Source organism: Procambarus clarkii, chromosome 64 (assembly GCF_040958095.1).
Source record: "Procambarus clarkii isolate CNS0578487 chromosome 64, FALCON_Pclarkii_2.0, whole genome shotgun sequence".
Taxonomy (NCBI): Eukaryota; Metazoa; Arthropoda; class Malacostraca; order Decapoda; family Cambaridae; genus Procambarus; species Procambarus clarkii.
In genome coordinates this window covers 23,269,473-23,288,268 of record NC_091213.1, presented here as the reverse complement: position 1 = coordinate 23,288,268, position 18,796 = coordinate 23,269,473, and positions in this window count along the sequence as shown.

Genomic DNA, 18,796 nt, shown 5'->3' with positions numbered 1-18,796 from the left:
GTAACCTGGAGGCTTGGCTCTTCATGGGAAGGCCCCCCCCCCCGCTCCGCCCTCATCATATCCCACATACTTTTATTTAACTATATTTTTTTTTTTTTATTAAGATATGAAGTACATCTGCATTAGTGCAGCTACCCTAGACTATATGAAGTGGAGTACAGTGTGTCAAAAAAGCTAACTAGGTGTTGCTATAAAATCCCCATCACACAGGATGGTTAGTCATACAGAGACATGTGATAAGCGGTCTGCACTGGCAGACTCCGGATGCATTTTGAGGATATCAATGGCCTTTAACTATATTCTGTATCTCCACATGCTTAACTCTACGCTACACACTCATACACTTTCATCTTACAACTACTCAACATGCACACCTGCTCTTATACTTACCTTACTTAGTCCTTCTACCTTGACATTCCCCTTTTCCAACCCTCCTTTTACCCTCCGCGACCCTCAACGTCCTCCTCGACGACGTCCGTCCCAACACAGATCCTCCCATACACTTTTGACTGTGACCGAGTTCGATCCCTGAGCATGGAGGGCCACACCTGGCTCACCTGCTCAGGTGTTTGGGACGGTCGTAGTCTCAGTTTACCCTACTGATGTCACATATTTTTGAGTTAGTCTTTGTTATATACAAACAATATTTTTAAGATATTATTAAACTGGAGGCATTATGCAGCAATACACTTTCATCCAAAGAGTTGGAAAAGGAACAGAGAAATTAAAATATAAATAGATATATTTTCGTGAAGTAGAATCATCCGTCTGAACTTACCCAATAACTCCTTACATCTCGTTATTTTTGCTGGTGTTGTAAGCCACATATAGCCTCACCACTTAGGCTCTGCCCCCAACATTAGTTATTCCTCACACACAAGATCAAGATAAGAAGTTTTAAGATAGCTTGTAGAGTAAACCATCGTTAGATACGGAAGAGGCATTGTTGGAGGCGTTAGTGTGTCACTGTCGGAAAAACCGACACCATTTACTAACATTTAATACGAAAGGCAGATAACATTGCTTCTGTTATGTAATAACAAATTAACCCTAGGAATAGTACTTTATTCACTCATAAAAAATGAGGCACAGTGGAATTTTCCTAGGTAGAAAACAGAGATATCATTGGTAAATGTCGCCATTAAATTCACCACCTAATATTGGGAATCATTCATAATACACCAGTCTCTGGAGTGTAAATATCATAGAAATATTTTACTTGAACCAAATTAATTATCCGTACCAAAATAGAGTAAATGTGGGCACCTCTAACCACTTCTTGACGACATCAGGACAAAACAGCCAAGGCGTCCGTGGGAGAGGACCACAGTCATTTAATATAACAAATCTTTCTGGGGTAAATCTAGCTCCAATAATAATTCCCATGGACAACAGTGTTAGGAGTTGTAGATTACTGCTATTATCAACACGATCTTCATCTACAAATCAGGGAGGTGTTCTTACAAAAACCGATTTATTATCTTTACCTTCCTGGCCAGATATGTTAGATAGCTATAGGGTGAACCGGTTAGAACACGAGTCGAGACACAAAATAGGGTGAGCTATATTCTCATATCTTTATTTACATTGTCAAAATTTTCACTAATTTAGCTGTCATATAGTTATTACTGTTATTGTGTGCCCTTTGACAGGTGTAACTGAAGGGGAAGAAGCAGAATTAACAAATACTTGGCACAACCAGTACATGTGGTGCAGGCGGCCTCATCCAGGAGAGAGAAGTATTTGTCTTTGTTCATCCGTGTTCATATCTGCTTGTCTAGGCATCATCCATACAGATTAGGCCTTCCCATTTAGTTACTAACATTTATAGTCTAATACTGAAGTTAATGTCTACTAACCAATAATTTATCTTGATGCCAATATATAAACTATAAACCCCTAAGAATGTGTAAGGAAGCAAATTCTTAAATCATACAGTCCACTTTAAACATCATAGTTTCCTATCAAAAAATATAAATTAACGTAAAATATTAATTACTATATAAATTAATATAAACTAAATAATTATAAATCTCACAGGTCATTTTCCCCACAGTCAGTGTCAACTTTGGAGGAACAGGAGAGGATGTCGACAGTATGTGTTACTGTCCACGGAGGAAGAAGGTCGATGACATAATCTTTACCTACTGGAGAAGGAGTAAGGGAGTAATGCGTCGTGTGCAAAGGTTTTGTGACGCCAATTACCAGCGCGGGTCGACGAGGACGCACGCACCTCGCCGTCACTTACAAGACAGTACACGTGTTGCATTTTGCTAAAGAAATTACAGTGGACTGGAACGGAGACGAGTGTTGTAGGCAAGAAGAGGGCGAGTGTGGTGTTAGCCTCGACTTGGGGAACCAGAAGAGCGGTCTGAAGCCATTGTGGGTGATCCTACCTTGGGATTCCTCAGTGTTAAACCTGGAAGAGGCTTGCTTGTCGTATGAGAGGACCCGGTGACAGGTGACCCATGGTGGTGCCTGTGTCTGACTCCCGCACTCAAGTCCAGGTGTGTCTGACTCCCGCACTCAAGTCCAGGTGTGTCTGACTCCCGCACTCAAGTCCAGGTGTGTCTGACTCCCGCACTCAAGTCCAGGTGTCAGACTCCCGCACTCAAATCCAGGTGTGTCAGACTCCCACACTCAAGTCCAGGTGTGTCAGACTCCCACACTCAAGTCCAGGTGTGTCTGACTCCCGCACTCAAGTCCAGGTGTGTCTGACTCCCGCACTCAAGTCCAGGTGTGTCTGACTCCCGCACTCAAGTCCAGGTGTGTCTGACTCCCGCACTCAAGTCCAGGTGTGTCTGACTCCCGCACTCAAGTCCAGGTGTGTCTGACTCCCGCACTCAAGTCCAGGTGTGTCTGACTCCCGCACTCAAGTCCAGGTGTGTCTGACTCCCGCACTCAAGTCCAGGTGTGTCTGACTCCCGCACTCAAGTCCAGGTGTGTCTGACTCCCGCACTCAAGTCCAGGTGTGTCTGACTCCAGCACTTAACTCCAGGTGTGTCTGACTCCCGCACTCAAGTCCAGGTGTGTCAGACTCCCGCACTCAAGTCCAGGTGTGTCAGACTCCCACACTCAAGTCCAGGTGTGTCTGACTCCCGCACTCAAGTCCAGGTGTGTCTGACTCCCGCACTCAAGTCCAGGTGTGTCAGACTTCCGCACTCAAGTCCAGGTGTGTCAGACTCCCGCACTCAAGTCCAGGTGTGTCTGACTCCCGCACTCAAGTCCAGGTGTGTCTGACTCCCGCACTCAAGTCCAGGTGTGTCTGACTCCCGCACTCAAGTCCAGGTGTGTCTGACTCCCGCACTCAAGTCCAGGTGTGTCAGACTCCCGCACTCAAGTCCAGGTGTGTCTGACTCCCGCACTCAAGTCCAGGTGTGTCAGACTCCCGCACTCAAGTCCAGGTGTGTCAGACTCCCACACTCAAGTCCAGGTGTGTCTGACTCCCGCACTCAAGTACAAGGTGTGTCAGACTCCCGCACTCAAGTCCAGGTGTGTCAGACTCCCGCACTCAAGTCCAGGTGTGTCAGACTCCCGCACTCAAGTCCAGGTGTGTCAGACTCCCACACTCAAGTCCAGGTGTGTCAGACTCCCGCACTCAAGTCCAGGTGTTTCTGACTCCCGCACTCAAGTCCAGGTGTGTCAGACTCCCGCACTCAAGTCCAGGTGTGTCAGACTCCCACACTCAAGTCCAGGTGTGTCAGGCTCCTGCACTCAAGTCCAGGTGTGTCTGACTCCCGCACTCAAGTCCAGGTGTGTCTGACTCCCGCACTCAAGTCCAGGTGTGTCTGACTCCCGCACTCAAGTCCAGGTGTGTCAGACTTCCGCACTCAAGTCCAGGTGTGTCTGACTCCCACACTCAAGTCCAGGTGTGTCAGACTCCTGCACTCAAGTCCAGGTGTGTCTGACTCCCGCACTCAAGTCCAGGTGTGTCAGACTCCCGCACTCAAGTCCAGGTGTGTCTGACTCCCGCACTCAAGTCCAGGTGTGTCTGACTCCCGCACTCAAGTCCAGGTGTATCTGACTCCCGCACTCAACTCCAGGTGTGTCTGACTCCCGCACTCAAGTCCAGGTGTGTCAGACTCCCGCACTCAAGTCCAGGTGTGTCTGACTCCCGCACTCAAGTCCAGTTGTGTCTGACTCCCGCACTCAAGTCCAGGTGTGTCAGACTTCCGCACTCAAGTCCAGGTGTGTCAGACTCCCGCATTCAAGTCCAGGTGTGTCAGACTCACGCACTCAAGTCCAGGTGTGTCTGACTCCCGCACTCAAGTCCAGGTGTGTCATACTCCCGCACTCAAGTCCAGGTGTGTCAGACTCCCGCACTCAAGTCCAGGTGTGTCTGACTCCCGCACTCAAGTCCAGGTGTGTCTGACTCCCGCACTCAAGTCCAGGTGTGTCTGACTCCCGCACTCAAGTCCAGGTGTGTCAGACTCCCGCACTCAAGTCCAGGTGTGTCTGACTCCCGCACTCAAGTCCAGGTGTGTCAGACTCCCGCACTCAAGTCCAGGTGTCAGACTCCCGCACTCAAGTCCAGGTGTGTCTGACTCCCGCACTCAAGTCCAGGTGTGTCAGCCTCCCGCACTCAAGTCCAGGTGTGTCTGACTCCCGCACTCAAGTCCAGGTGTGTCTGACTCCCGCACTCAAGTCCAGGTGTGTCAGACTTCCGCACTCAAGTCCAGGTGTGTCAGACTCCCGCACTCAAGTCCAGGTGTGTCAGACTCACGCACTCAAGTCCAGGTGTGTCTGACTCCCGCACTCAAGTCCAGGTGTGTCAGACTCACGCACTCAAGTCCAGGTGTGTCAGACTCCCGCACTCAAGTCCAGGTGTGTCAGACTCCCACACTCAAGTCCAGGTGTGTCAGACTCCCGCACTCAAGTCCAGGTGTTTCTGACTCCCGCACTCAAGTCCAGGTGTGTCAGACTCCCGCACTCAAGTCCAGGTGTGTCTGACTCCCACACTCAAGTCCAGGTGTGTCAGACTCCCGCACTCAAGTCCAGGTGTCAGACTCCCGCACTCAAGTCCAGGTGTGTCTGACTCCCGCACTCAAGTCCAGGTGTGTCAGACTCCCGCACTCAAGTCCAGGTGTGTCAGACTCCCCGCACCTCAAGTCCAGGTGTGTCTGACTCCCACACTCAAGTCCAGGTGTGTCAGACTCTCCCGCACTCAAGTCCAGGTGTCAGACTCCCGCACTCAAGTCCAGGTGTGTCTGACTCCCGCACTCAAGTCCAGGTGTGTCAGACTCCCGCACTCAAGTCCAGGTGTGTCAGACTCCCGCACTCAAGTCAGGTGTGTCTGACTCCCGCACTTCAAGTCCAGTGTGTCAGACTCCGCACTCAAGTCCAGGTGTGTCAGACTCCACACTCAAGTCCAGGTGTGTCTGACTCCCGCACTCAAGTACAAGGTGTGTCAGACTCCCGCACTCAAGTCCAGGTGTGTCAGACTCCGCACTCAAGCCATGTGTGTCAGACTCCCGCACTCAAGTCCAGGTGTGTCAGACTCACCACACTCAAGTCCAGGTGTGTCAGACTCCCGCACTCAGTCCAGGTGTTTCTGACTCCCGCACTCAAGTCCAGGTGTGTCAGACTCCCGCACTCAAGTCCAGGTGTGTCAGACTCCCACACTCAAGTCCAGGTGTGTCAGACTCCTGCACTCAAGTCCAGGTGTGTCTGACTCCCGCACTCAAGTCCAGGTGTGTCCTGACTCCCGCACTGCAAGTCCGGTTGTGTCTGACTCCCGCACTCAAGTCCAGGTGTGTCAGACTTCTGCACTCAAGTCCAGGTGTGTCTGACTCCCGCACTCAAGTCCAGGTGTGTCAGACTCCTGCACTCAAGTCCAGGTGTGTCTGACTCCCGCACTCAAGTCCAGGTGTGTCAGACTCCCGCACTCAAGTCCAGGTGTGTCTGACTCCCGCACTCAAGTCCAGGTGTGTCTGACTCCCGCACTCAAGTCCAGGTGTGTCTGACTCCCGCACTCAACTCCAGGTGTGTCTGACTCCCGCACTCAAGTCCAGGTGTGTCAGACTCCCGCGCTCAAGTCCAGGTGTGTCTGACTCCCGCACTCAAGTCCAGGTGTGTCTGACTCCCGCACTCAAGTCCAGGTGTGTCAGACTTCCGCACTCAAGTCCAGGTGTGTCAGACTCCCGCACTCAAGTCCAGGTGTGTCAGACTCACGCACTCAAGTCCAGGTGTGTCTGACTCCCGCACTCAAGTCCAGGTGTGTCAGACTCCCGCACTCAAGTCCAGGTGTGTCAGACTCCCGCACTCAAGTCCAGGTGTGTCAGACTCCCGCACTCAAGTCCAGGTGTGTCTGACTCCCGCACTCAAGTCCAGGTGTGTCTGACTCCCGCACTCAAGTCCAGGTGTGTCAGTCTCCCGCACTCAAGTCCAGGTGTCAGACTCCCGCACTCAAGTCCAGGTGTGTCTGACTCCCGCACTCAAGTCCAGGTGTGTCAGACTCCCGCACTCAAGTCCAGGTGTGTCTGACTCCCGCACTCAAGTCCAGGTGTGTCTGACTCCCGCACTCAAGTCCAGGTGTGTCAGACTTCCGCACTCAAGTCCAGGTGTGTCAGACTCCCGCACTCAAGTCCAGGTGTGTCAGACTCACGCACTCAAGTCCAGGTGTGCCTGACTCCCGCACTCAAGTCCAGGTGTGTCAGACTCACGCACTCAAGTCCAGGTGTGTCAGACTCCCGCACTCAAGTCCAGGTGTGTCAGACTCCCACACTCAAGTCCAGGTGTGTCAGACTCCCGCACTCAAGTCTAGGTGTTTCTGACTCCCGCACTCAAGTCCAGGTGTGTCAGACTCCCGCACTCAAGTCCAGGTGTGTCTGACTCCCGCACTCAAGTCCAGGTGTGTCAGACTCCCGCACTCAAGTCCAGGTGTGTCTGACTCCCGCACTCAAGTCCAGGTGTGTCTGACTCCCGCACTCAAGTCCAGGTGTCAGACTCCCGCACTCAAGTCCAGGTGTGTCTGACTCCCGCACTCAAGTCCAGGTGTGTCAGACTCCCGCACTCAAGTCCAGGTGTGTCAGACTCCCGCACTCAAGTCCAGGTGTGTCTGACTCCCGCACTCAAGTCCAGGTGTGTCAGACTCCCGCACTCAAGTCCAGGTGTCAGACTCCCGCACTCAAGTCCAGGTGTGTCTGACTCCCGCACTCAAGTCCAGGTGTGTCAGACTCCCGCACTCAAGTCCAGGTGTGTCTGACTCCCGCACTCAAGTCCAGGTGTGTCTGACTCCCGCACTCAAGTCCAGGTGTGTCAGACTCACGCACTCAAGTCCAGGTGTGTCTGACTCCCGCACTCAAGTCCAGGTGTGTCAGACTTCCGCACTCAAGTCCAGGTGTGTCAGACTCCCGCACTCAAGTCCAGGTGTGTCAGACTCACGCACTCAAGTCCAGGTGTGTCAGACTCCCGCACTCAAGTCCAGGTGTGTCTGACTCCCGCACTCAAGTCCAGGTGTGTCAGACTCCCGCACTCAAGTCCAGGTGTGTCAGACTCCCGCACTCAAGTCCAGGTGTGTCAGACTCCCGCACTCAAGTCCAGGTGTGTCAGACTCCCGCACTCAAGTCCAGGTGTGTCTGACTCCCGCACTCAAGTCCAGGTGTGTCTGACTCCCGCACTCAAGTCCAGGTGTGTCTGACTCCCGCACTCAAGTCCAGGTGTGTCAGACTCCCGCACTCAAGTCCAGGTGTGTCAGACTCCCGCACTCAAGTCCAGGTGTGTCTGACTCCCGCACTCAAGTCCAGGTGTGTCTGACTCCCGCACTCAAGTCCAGGTGTGTCAGACTCCCGCACTCAAGTCCAGGTGTGTCAGACTCCCGCACTCAAGTCCAGGTGTGTCTGACTCCCGCACTCAAGACAATATGTGTCACCACTCAAAACACCACTATTACACCACCACCACTATTACAACCACCACCACCACTATTACAACCACCACCACCACTATTACAACCACCACCACTATTACAACCACCACCACCACTATTACAACCACCACCACCACTATTACAACCACCACCACCACTATTACAACCACCACCACTATTACAACCACCACCACCACTATTACAAGCACCACCAGCACTATTACAACCACCACCACCACTATTACAACCACCACCACTATTACAACCACCACCACCACTATTACAACCACCACCATCACTATTACAACCTCCACCATCACTATTACAACTTCCACCACTATTACAACCACCACCACCACTATTACAACCACCACCATCACTATTACAACTTCCACCACTATTACAACCACCACCATCACTATTACAACCACCACCATCACTATTACAACTTCCACCACTATTACAACCACCACCACAACCACTATTACAACCACCAACACCACCACCATCACCCTCCCCCTCATCAATAAACTTTATAAAGTTTAGGAGTTATTTTACTGCCTCAGAACTTGGGTTTAGAATATACAACGTTTACGTGAGGCTAAAGTTGTCCTGAAGAAACTAGATCTTCTTTCTTAATTTTTCCGCCACTAAATGTGTTTTGTTATGGCACTCAGGAGTATTGTTTAGGGCGGGGGCGTCTCTAGGACACGGAGGGATTACTGCCTTCACCCTGGCCTGCTGTGTGTGTACTCACCTAGTTGTACTCACCTAGTTGTGTTTGCGGGGGTTGAGCTCTGGCTATTTGGTCCCGCCTCTCAACCGTCAATCAACAGTGGTACAGATACCTGAGCCTATTGGGCTCAATCATATCTACACTTGAAACTGTGTATGGAGTCAGCCTCCACCACATCACTTCCTAATGCATTCCATTTGTCAACCACTCTGACACTAAAAAAGTTCTTTCTATTATCTCAGTGGCTCATTTGGGCACTCAGTTTCCACCTGTGTCCCCTTGTGCGTGTTCCCCTTGTGTTAAATAGCCAGTCTTTATCTACCCTATCAATTCCCTTCAGAATCTTGTATGTGGTGATCATGTCCCCCCTAACTCTTCTGTCTTCCAGCGAAGTGAGGTTCAATTCCCGCAGTCTCTCCTCGTAGCTCATACCTCTCAGCTCGGGTACTAGTCTGGTGGCAAATGTTTGAACCTTTTCCAGTTTAGTCTTATCCTTGACTAGATATGGACACCATGCTGGGGCTGCATACTGCAGAATTGGCCTGACATATGTGGTATACAAAGTTCTGAATGATTCTTTACACAAATTTCTGAATGCCGTTCGTATGTTGGCCAACCTGGCATATGCCGCTGATGTTATCCTCTTGATATGTGCTGCAGGAGACAGGTCTGGCGTGAAATCAACTCCCAAGTCTTTTTCTTTCTCTGACTCCTGAAGGATTTCCTCTCCCAGATGATACCTTGTATTTGGCCTCCTGCTCCCTACACCTATCTTCATTCCATTACATTTGGTTGAGTTGAACTCTAACAACCACTTGTTCACCATTCCTTCAGCTTGTCTAGGTCTTCTTGAAGCCTCAAACAGTCCTCTTCTGTTTTAATCCTTCTCATAATTTTAGCATCGTCCGCAAACATTGAGAGAAATGAATCGATACCCTACGGGAGATCATTTACATATATCAGAAACAAGATAGGACCGAGTACAGAGCCCTGTGGGACTCCACTGGTGACTTCCCGCCAATCGGAGGTCTCACCCCTCACCGTAACTCTCTGCTTCCTATTGCTTAGGTACTCCCTAATCCACTGGAGCACCTTACCAGCTACACCTGCCTTGTCTCTTCAGCTTATGTACCAGCCTCTTATGCGGTACTGTGTCAAAGGCTTTCCGACAATCCAAGAAAATGCAGTCCGCCCAGCCCTCTCTTATTCTTGCTTAATCTGTGTCACCTAGTCATAGAATTCTATTAAGCCAGTCAGGCAAGATTTACCCTCCCTGAACCCATGTTGTCGATTTGTCACGAAGTCCCTTCTCTCCAGATGTGCTACCAGGTTTTTTCTCACGATCTTCTCCATCACCTTGCATGGTATACAAGTCAAGGATACTGGCCTGTAGTTCAGTGCCTCTTGCCTGTCGCCTTTTTTGTATATTAGGACCACATTCGCCGTCTTCCATATTTCTGGTAGGTCTCCCGTCTCCAGTGACCTATTATACACTATGGAGAGTGGCAAGCAAAGTGCCTCTGCACACTCTTTCAGTACCCATGGTGAGATCCCATCTGGACCAACAGCCTTTCTAACATCCAGATCCAGCAGGTGTCTCTTGACCTCCTCTCTCGTAATTTCGAACTCTTCCAAAGCCGCCTGGTTTACCTCCCTTTCTCCTAGCACAGTGACCTCACCTTGTTCTATTGTGAAGACTTCCTGGAACCTCCTGTTAAGTTCTTCACACACCTCTCTGTCATGTGTGTGTGTGTGTGTGTGTGTGTGTGTGTGTGTGTGTGTGTGTGTGTGTGTGTGTGTGTGTGTGTGTGTGTGTGTGTGTGTGTGTGTGTGTGTGTGTGTGTGTGTGTGTGTGTGTGTGTGTGTGTGTGTGTGTGTGTGTGTGTGTGTGTGTGTGTGTGTGTGTGTGTGTGTGTGTGTGTGTGTGTGTGTGTGTGTACTCACCTAATTGTACTCACCTAATTGTGTTTGCGGGGGTTGAGCTTTGGCTATTTGGTCCCGCCTCTCAACCGTCAATCAACAGTGGTACAGATTCCTGAGCCTACTGGGCTCTATCATATCTACACTTGAAACTGTGTATGGAGTCAGCCTCCACCACATCACTTCCTAGTGCATTCCATTTACTAACTACTCTGACACTGAAAAACTTCTTTCTAAAGTCTCTGTGACTCATTTGGGTACTCAGCTTCCACCTGTGTCCTTTTGTTCGCGTCCCACCAGTGTTTAATCGTTTATCATTGTCTACCCTGTCAATACCCCTGAGGATTTTGTAGGTAGTGATCATGTCTCCCCCTACTCTTCTGTCTTCCAGTGTCGTAAGGTGCATTTCCCGCAGCCTTTCCTCGTAACTCATGCCTCTTAGTTCTGGGACTAGTCTATTGGCATACCTTTGGACTTTTTCCAGCTTCGTCTTGTGCTTGACAAGATACGGGCTCCATGCTAGGGCCGCATACTCCAGGATTGGTCTTACTTATGTGGTGTAAAAGATTCTGAATGATTCCTTACACAGGATCCTGAACGCTGCTTTGATGTTAGCCAGCCTCGCATATGCCGCAGACGTAATATTTTTTATGTGGGCTTCAGGAGACAGGTTTGGTGTGATATCAATTCCTAGATCTTTCTCTCTTTCCGTTTCATTAAGTACTTCATTTCCTATTCTATATCTTGTGTCTAGCCTCCTGTTTCCACCGCCTAGTTTCATTACTTTGCATTTACTTGGGTTAAACTTTAGTAGCTATTTGTTGGACCATTCATTCAGTCTGTCTAGGTCGTCCTGTACCCTCCTACTATCATCCTCTGTTTCAAACCTCCTCATAATTTTTGCATCATCAGCAAACATTGAGAGGAACGAGTCTATACCCTCTGGGAGATCATTTACATATATCAGAAACAGTATAGGTCCAAGGACTGACCCTTGCGGGACTCCACTTGTAATGTCTCGCCAATCTGAGACCTCACCCCTCACACTGACTCGTTGTCTCCTGTTGCTTAGGTACTCCTGTATCCAACGGAGTACCTTCCCTTTCACTCCAGCCTGCATCTCCAGCTTTTTCACTAGCCTCTTGTGTGGTACTGTATCAAAGGCTTTTTGACAATTCAAAAATATGCAGTCTGCCCTCTCCTCTCTTTCTTGCCTGATTTTTGTTGCCTGGTTGTAAAATTCAAGTAACCCTCTGAGGCAGGACTTGCCATTCCCTAACCCATGTTGATGCTGTGTTACAAAGTTCTTTCGCTCCAGATGTTCCACTTGCTTTCTTCGCACAATCTTCTCCATCAGCTTGCATGGTATGCAGGTTAGGGACACTGGCCTGTAGTTCAGTGCTTCCTGTCTATCCCCTGCAGTGTGTGTGAGTGTGTGTGTGTGTGGTCTGCAGGGTGTGCGTATGTGTGGTAATGTGTGTGGCAACGTGGTAAAGCGTGTGGGGGCGTGGTAACGCGTGTGTGGGTGGGGTAACGTGTGTGGGGGCGTGGTAACGCGAGTGTGGGTGTGGTAACGCGTGTGTGTGGTGTGGTAACGTGTGTGGCCGGCGTGGTAACGTGTGTGGGGCCGTGGTAATGCTTGTGAGGGTCTGGTAACGTATGTGGGGGAGTGGTAACGCGTGTGTGGTTGTGGTAACGCGTGTGTGGGTGTGGTAACGCGTGTGTGGGTGTGGTAACGCGTGTGTAGGTGTGGTAACGCGTGTGTGGGTGTGGTAACGTGCGTATTGATGTGGTAACGAGTGTTGGGGCGTGGTAACGTGTGTGGGGACGTGGTAACGTGTGTGGGGGCGTGGTAACGTGTGTGGGGGAGTGGTAACGTGTGAAGGGGCGTGGTAACGCGTGTGAGGGCGGGGTAACGTGTGTAGGGGCGTGGTAACGTGTGTGGGGGCGTGGTAACGTGTGTGGGGGCGTGGTAACGTGTGTAGGGGCGTGGTAACGTGTGTGGGGGCGTGGTAACGTGTGTGAGGGCGTGGTAACGTGTGTGTGGGGCGGGATAACGTGTGTGGGGGCGTGGTAACGTGTGTGGGGCGTGGTAACGTGTGTGAGGCGTGGTAACGTGTGTATGGGGGCGTGGTAACGTGTGTGGGTGCGTGGTAACGCGGGGAGGGGCGTGGTAAAGCGTGTGGGGGGCGTAGTAACGTTTGTAAGGGGCGTAGTAACGAGTGTGGGGGCGTGGTAACACGTGTGGAGGCGTTGAAACGCCTGTGGGGGGGGCGTGGAAACGCGTGTAGGGAGTGTGGTAATGTTTGTGGCGGGGGCGTGGTAACGTTTGTGGGGGGCGTGGTAACATGTGTGTGGAGGCGTGGTAACGTGTGTGGGTGGCGTGGTAACGTGTGATGGGCGTGGTAACGTGTGTGGGGGGCGTGGTAACGATTATGAAGGCGTGGTAACGCGTGTGGGGGGCGTGGTAACGTGTGAGGGGCGTGGTAACGTATGTGGGGGCGTGGTAACGTGTGTGGGGGGCGTGGTAACGTGAGTGTGGGCGTGGTAACGTGTGTAGGGGCGTGGTAACGTGTGTGGGGGCGTGGTAACGTGAGTGTGGGCGTGGTAACGTGTGTGGGGGCGTGGTAACGCGTGTGTGGGCGTGGTAACGTGTGTGGGGGCGTGGTAACGTGTGTGGGGGCGTGGTAACGTGAGTGTGGGCGTGGTAACGTGTGTGGGGGCGTGGTAACGCGTGTGTGGGCTTGGTAACGTGTGTGGGGGCGTGGTAATGCGTGTGTGGGTGTGGTAACGTGTGTGCGGCGTGGAAACGTGGGCGTGGTAACGTATGTGGGAGTGGTAACGCGTGTGGGGGCGTGGTAACGTATGTGGGAGTGGTAACGCGTGTGGGGGCGTGGTAACGTGTGTGGGGGCGTGGTAACGTGTGGGGGGCGTGGTAACGTGTGTGGGGCGTGGTAACGTGTGGGGGGCGTGGTAACGTGTGTGGGGCGTGGTAACGTGTTGGAGCTTGGAAACGCGTGTGGGGGCGTGGTAACGTGTGTGGGGGGGCGTGGTAACGCGTGTGGGGGTGTGGTAACGTGTGTCGGGGCGTAGTAACGTGTGTGGGGGCGTGGTAACGCGTGTGGGGGCGTGGTAACGCGTGTGGGGGCGTGGTAACGTGTGTGGGGGCGTGGTAACGCGTGTGGGGGCGTGGTAACGCGTGTGGGGGCGTGGTAACGTGTGTGGGGGCGTGGTATCGCGTGTGGGGGCGTTGTAACGCGCCAACAAGGTCCTTACAATCTATCCTGGACCTTCCCCGTGTCCCTCGTATAACTTTTCTCCCTCAGACAGGGATTTCACTCGTGATGTAACACACAAGGAACTCTGCATACATTGTCTTTGATCCAAATTCTCCAGACTTGCTCCAAGCCTTATGTGAGGGAGGGAGCCGGTCGGCCGAGTGGACAGCACGCTGGACTTGTGATCCTGTGGTCCTGGGTTCGATCCCAGGCGCCGGCGAGAAACTATGGGCAGAGTTTCTTGCACCCTATGCCCCTGTTACCTAGCAGTAATATAGGTACCTGGGTGTTAGTCAGCTGTCACGGCTGCTTCCTGGGGGTGGAGGCCTGGTCGAGGACCGGGCCGCGGGGACACTAAAAAGCCCCGAAATCATCTCAAGATAACCTCAAGAGGCGACAGCACACGACCTGTACTCTTGTGTGTGGTGGCAGCACACAACTTGTACTCTTGTGTGTGGCGGCAGCACACGACCTGTACTCTTGTGTGTGGTGGCAGTACACGACCTGTACTCTTGTGTGTGGCGGCAGCACACGACCTGTACTCTTGTGTGTGGCGGCAGCACACGACCTGTACTCTTGTGTGTGGTGGCAGCACACGTGTACTCTTGTGTGTGGTGGCAGCACACAACCTGTACTCTTGTGTGTGGCGGCAGCACACGACCTGTACTCTTGTGTGTGGTGGCAGCACACGACCTGTACTCTTGTGTGTGGTGGCAGCACACGACCTGTACTCTTGTGTGTGGCGGCAGCACACGACCTGTACTCTTGTGTGTGGTGGCAGCACACGTGTACTCTTGTGTGTGGTGGCAGCACACAACCTGTACTCTTGTGTGTGGCGGCAGCACACGACCTGTACTCTTGTGTGTGGTGGCAGCACACGACCTGTACTCTTGTGTGTGGCGGCAGCACACGACCTGTACTCTTGTGTGTGGTGGCAGCACACGACCTGTACTCTTGTGTGTGGCGGCAGCACACGACCTGTACTCTTGTGTGTGGTGGCAGCACACGACCTGTACTCTTGTGTGTGGTGGCAGCACACGACCTGTACTCTTGTGTGTGGTGGCAGCACACGACCTGTACTCTTGTGTGTGGCGGCAGCACACGACCTGTACTCTTGTGTGTGGTGGCAGCACACGACCTGTACTCTTGTGTGTGGCGGCAGCACACGACCTGTACTCTTGTGTGTGGTGGCAGTACACGACCTGTACTCTTGTGTGTGGCGGCAGCACACGACCTGTACTCTTGTGTGTGGCGGCAGCACACGACCTGTACTCTTGTGTGTGGTGGCAGCACACGTGTACTCTTGTGTGTGGTGGCAGCACACGACCTGTACTCTTGTGTGTGGCGGCAGCACACGACCTGTACTCTTGTGTGTGGTGGCAGCACACGTGTACTCTTGTGTGTGGTGGCAGCACACGACCTGTACTCTTGTGTGTGGTGGCAGCACACGTGTACTCTTGTGTGTGGTGGCAGCACACAACCTGTACTCTTGTGTGTGGTGGCAGCACACAACCTGTACTCTTGTGTGTGGTGGCAGCACACGACCTGTACTCTTGTGTGTGGTGGCAGCACACGACCTGTACTCTTGTGTGTGGTGGCAGCACACGACCTGTACTCTTGTGTGTGGTGGCAGCACACGACCTGTACTCTTGTGTGTGGTGGCAGCACACGACCTGTACTCTTGTGTGTGGTGGCAGCACACGACCTGTACTCTTGTGTGTGGTGGCAGCACACGACCTGTACTCTTGTGTGTGGTGGCAGCACACGACCTGTACTCTTGTGTGTGGTGGCAGTACACGACCTGTACTCTTGTGTGTGGTGGCAGTACACGACCTGTACTCTTGTGTGTGGTGGCAGTACACGACCTGTACTCTTGTGTGTGGTGGCAGCACACGACCTGTACTCTTGTGTGTGGTGGCAGCACACGACCTGTACTCTTGTGTGTGGCGACAGCACACGACCTGTACTCTTGTGTGTGGTGGCAGCACACGACCTGTACTCTTGTGTGTGGTGGCAGCACACGACCTGTACTCTTGTGTGTGGTGGCAGCACACGACCTGTACTCTTGTGTGTGGTGGCAGCACACGACGTGTACTCTTGTGTGTGGCGGCAGCACACGACCTGTACTCTTGTGTGTGGCGGCAGTACACGACCTGTACTCTTGTGTGTGGTGGCAGCACACAACCTGTACTCTTGTGTGTGGTGGCAGCACACGTGTACTCTTGTGTGTGGTGGCAGCACACGACCTGTACTCTTGTGTGTGGTGGCAGCACACGACCTGTACTCTTGTGTGTGGTGGCAGCACACGTGTACTCTTGTGTGTGGTGGCAGTACACGACCTGTACTCTTGTGTGTGGTGGCAGCACACGACCTGTACTCTTGTGTGTGGCGGCAGCACACGACCTGTACTCTTGTGTGTGGTGGCAGCACACGACCTGTACTCTTGTGTGTGGTGGCAGCACACGACCTGTACTCTTGTGTGTGGCGGCAGCACACGACCTGTACTCTTGTGTGTGGTGGCAGTACACGACCTGTACTCTTGTGTGTGGTGGCAGCACACGACCTGTACTCTTGTGTGTGGCGGCAGCACACGACCTGTACTCTTGTGTGTGGTGGCAGCACACGACCTGTACTCTTGTGTGTGGCGGCAGCATACGACCTGTACTCTTGTGTGTGGTGGCAGCACACGACCTGTACTCTTGTGTGTGGTGGCAGCACACGACCTGTACTCTTGTGTGTGGTGGCAGCACACGACCTGTACTCTTGTGTGTGGTGGCAGCACACGACCTGTACTCTTGTGTGTGGCGGCAGCACACGACCTGTACTCTTGTGTGTGGTGGCAGCACACGACCTGTACTCTTGTGTGTGGTGGCAGCACACGACCTGTACTCTTGTGTGTGGTGGCAGCACACGACCTGTACTCTTGTGTGTGGCGGCAGCACACGACCTGTACTCTTGTGTGTGGTGGCAGCACACGACCTGTACTCTTGTGTGTGGTGGCAGCACACGACCTGTACTCTTGTGTGTGGTGGCAGCACACGTGTACTCTTGTGTGTGGTGGCAGCACACGTGTACTCTTGTGATTGGTGGCAGCACACGACCTGTACTCTTGTGTGTGGTGACAGCACACGACCTGTACTCTTGTGTGTGGTGGCAGCACACGACCTGTACTCTTGTGTGTGGTGGCAGCACACGACCTGTACTCTTGTGTGTGGTGGCAGCACACGACCTGTACTCATTGTGTGTGGTGGCAGCACACGTGTACTCTTGTGTGTGGTGGCAGCACACGTGTACTCTTGTGTGTGGTGGCAGCACACGTTGTACTCTTGTGTGTGGGTGGCAGCACACGCTGTACTCTTGTGTGTGGTGGCAGCACACGCTGTACTCTTGTGTGTGGTGGCAGCACACGCCTGTACTCTTGTGTGTGGTGGCAGCACACGACCTGTACTCTTGTGTGTGGCGGCAGCACACGCTGTACTCTTGTGTGTGGTGGCAGCACACGACCTGTACTCTTGTGTGTGGTGGCAGCACACGACCTGTACTCTTGTGTGTGGCTGACAGCACACGACCTGTACTCTTGTGTGTGGTGGCAGCACACGACCTGTACTCTTGTGTGTGGTGGCAGCACACGTGTACTCTTGTGTGTGGCGGCAGCACACGTGTACTCTTGTGTGTGGTGGCAGCACACGTGTACTCTTGTGTGTGGTGGCAGCACACAACCTGTACTCTTGTGTGTGGTGGCAGCACACGTGTACTCTTGTGTGTGGTGGCAGCACACGACCTGTACTCTTGTGTGTGGTGGCAGCACACGACCTGTACTCTTGTGTGTGGCGGCAGCACACGACCTGTACTCTTGTGTGTGGTGGCAGCACACGACCTGTACTCTTGTGTGTGGTGGCAGCACACGACCTGTACTCTTGTGTTTGGTGGCAGCACACGACCTGTACTCTTGTGTGTGGTGGCAGCTACACGACCTGTACTCTTGTGTGTGGTGGCAGCACACAACTGTACTCTTGTGTGTGGCGGCAGCACACGACCTGTACTCTTGTGTGTGGTGGCAGCTACACGACCTGTACTCTTGTGTGTGGCGGCAGCACACGACCTGTACTCTTGTGTGTGGTCGGCAGCACACGACCTGTACTCTTGTGTGTGGTGGCAGCACACGACCTGTACTCTTGTGTGTGGTGGCAGCACACGACCTGTACTCTTGTGTGTGTGGCAGGCACACGACCTTTACTCTTGTGTGTGGGTGGCAGCACACGACCTGTACTCTTGTGTGTGGTGGCAGCACACGACCTGTACGCTTGTGTTTGGTGGCAGCAAACGACCTGACGTCTTAGTGGTGTGGTAGGCAGCACACGACTGTCCTCTTGTGATGTGGTGGCAGCACACGTGTACTCTTGGTGTGTTGGGTGGCAGCACACAGACCTGTACTCTTGTGTGTGGTGCAGTACACGACCGGTACTCTTGTAGTGTGGTGGCAGCACACGACCTGTACTCTTGCTGTGTTGGGGCAGCACACGACCCTGTATCTCTTTGTGTGTGGTGGCAGCACACGACCTGTACTCTTGTGTGTGGTGGCAGCACACGACCTGTACTCTTGTGTGTGGTGGCAGCACACGACCTTGTACTCTTGTGTGTGGTGGCAGCACACGACCTGTACTCTTGTGTGTGGTGGCAGCACACGACCTGTACTCTTGTGTGTGGGCTGGCAGCACACGACATGTACTCTTGTGTGTGGTGGCAGCACACGACCTGTACTCTTGTGTGTGGTGGCAGCACACGACCTGTACTCTTGTGTGTGGTGGCAGCACACGACCTGTACTCTTGTGTGTGGTGGCAGCACACGACCTGTACTCTTGTGTGTGGTGGCAGCACACGACCTGTACTCTTGTGTGTGGTGGCAGCACACGACCTGTACTCTTGTGTGTGGTGGCAGCACACGACCTGTACTCTTGTGTGTGGTGGCAGCACACGACCTGTACTCTTGTGTGT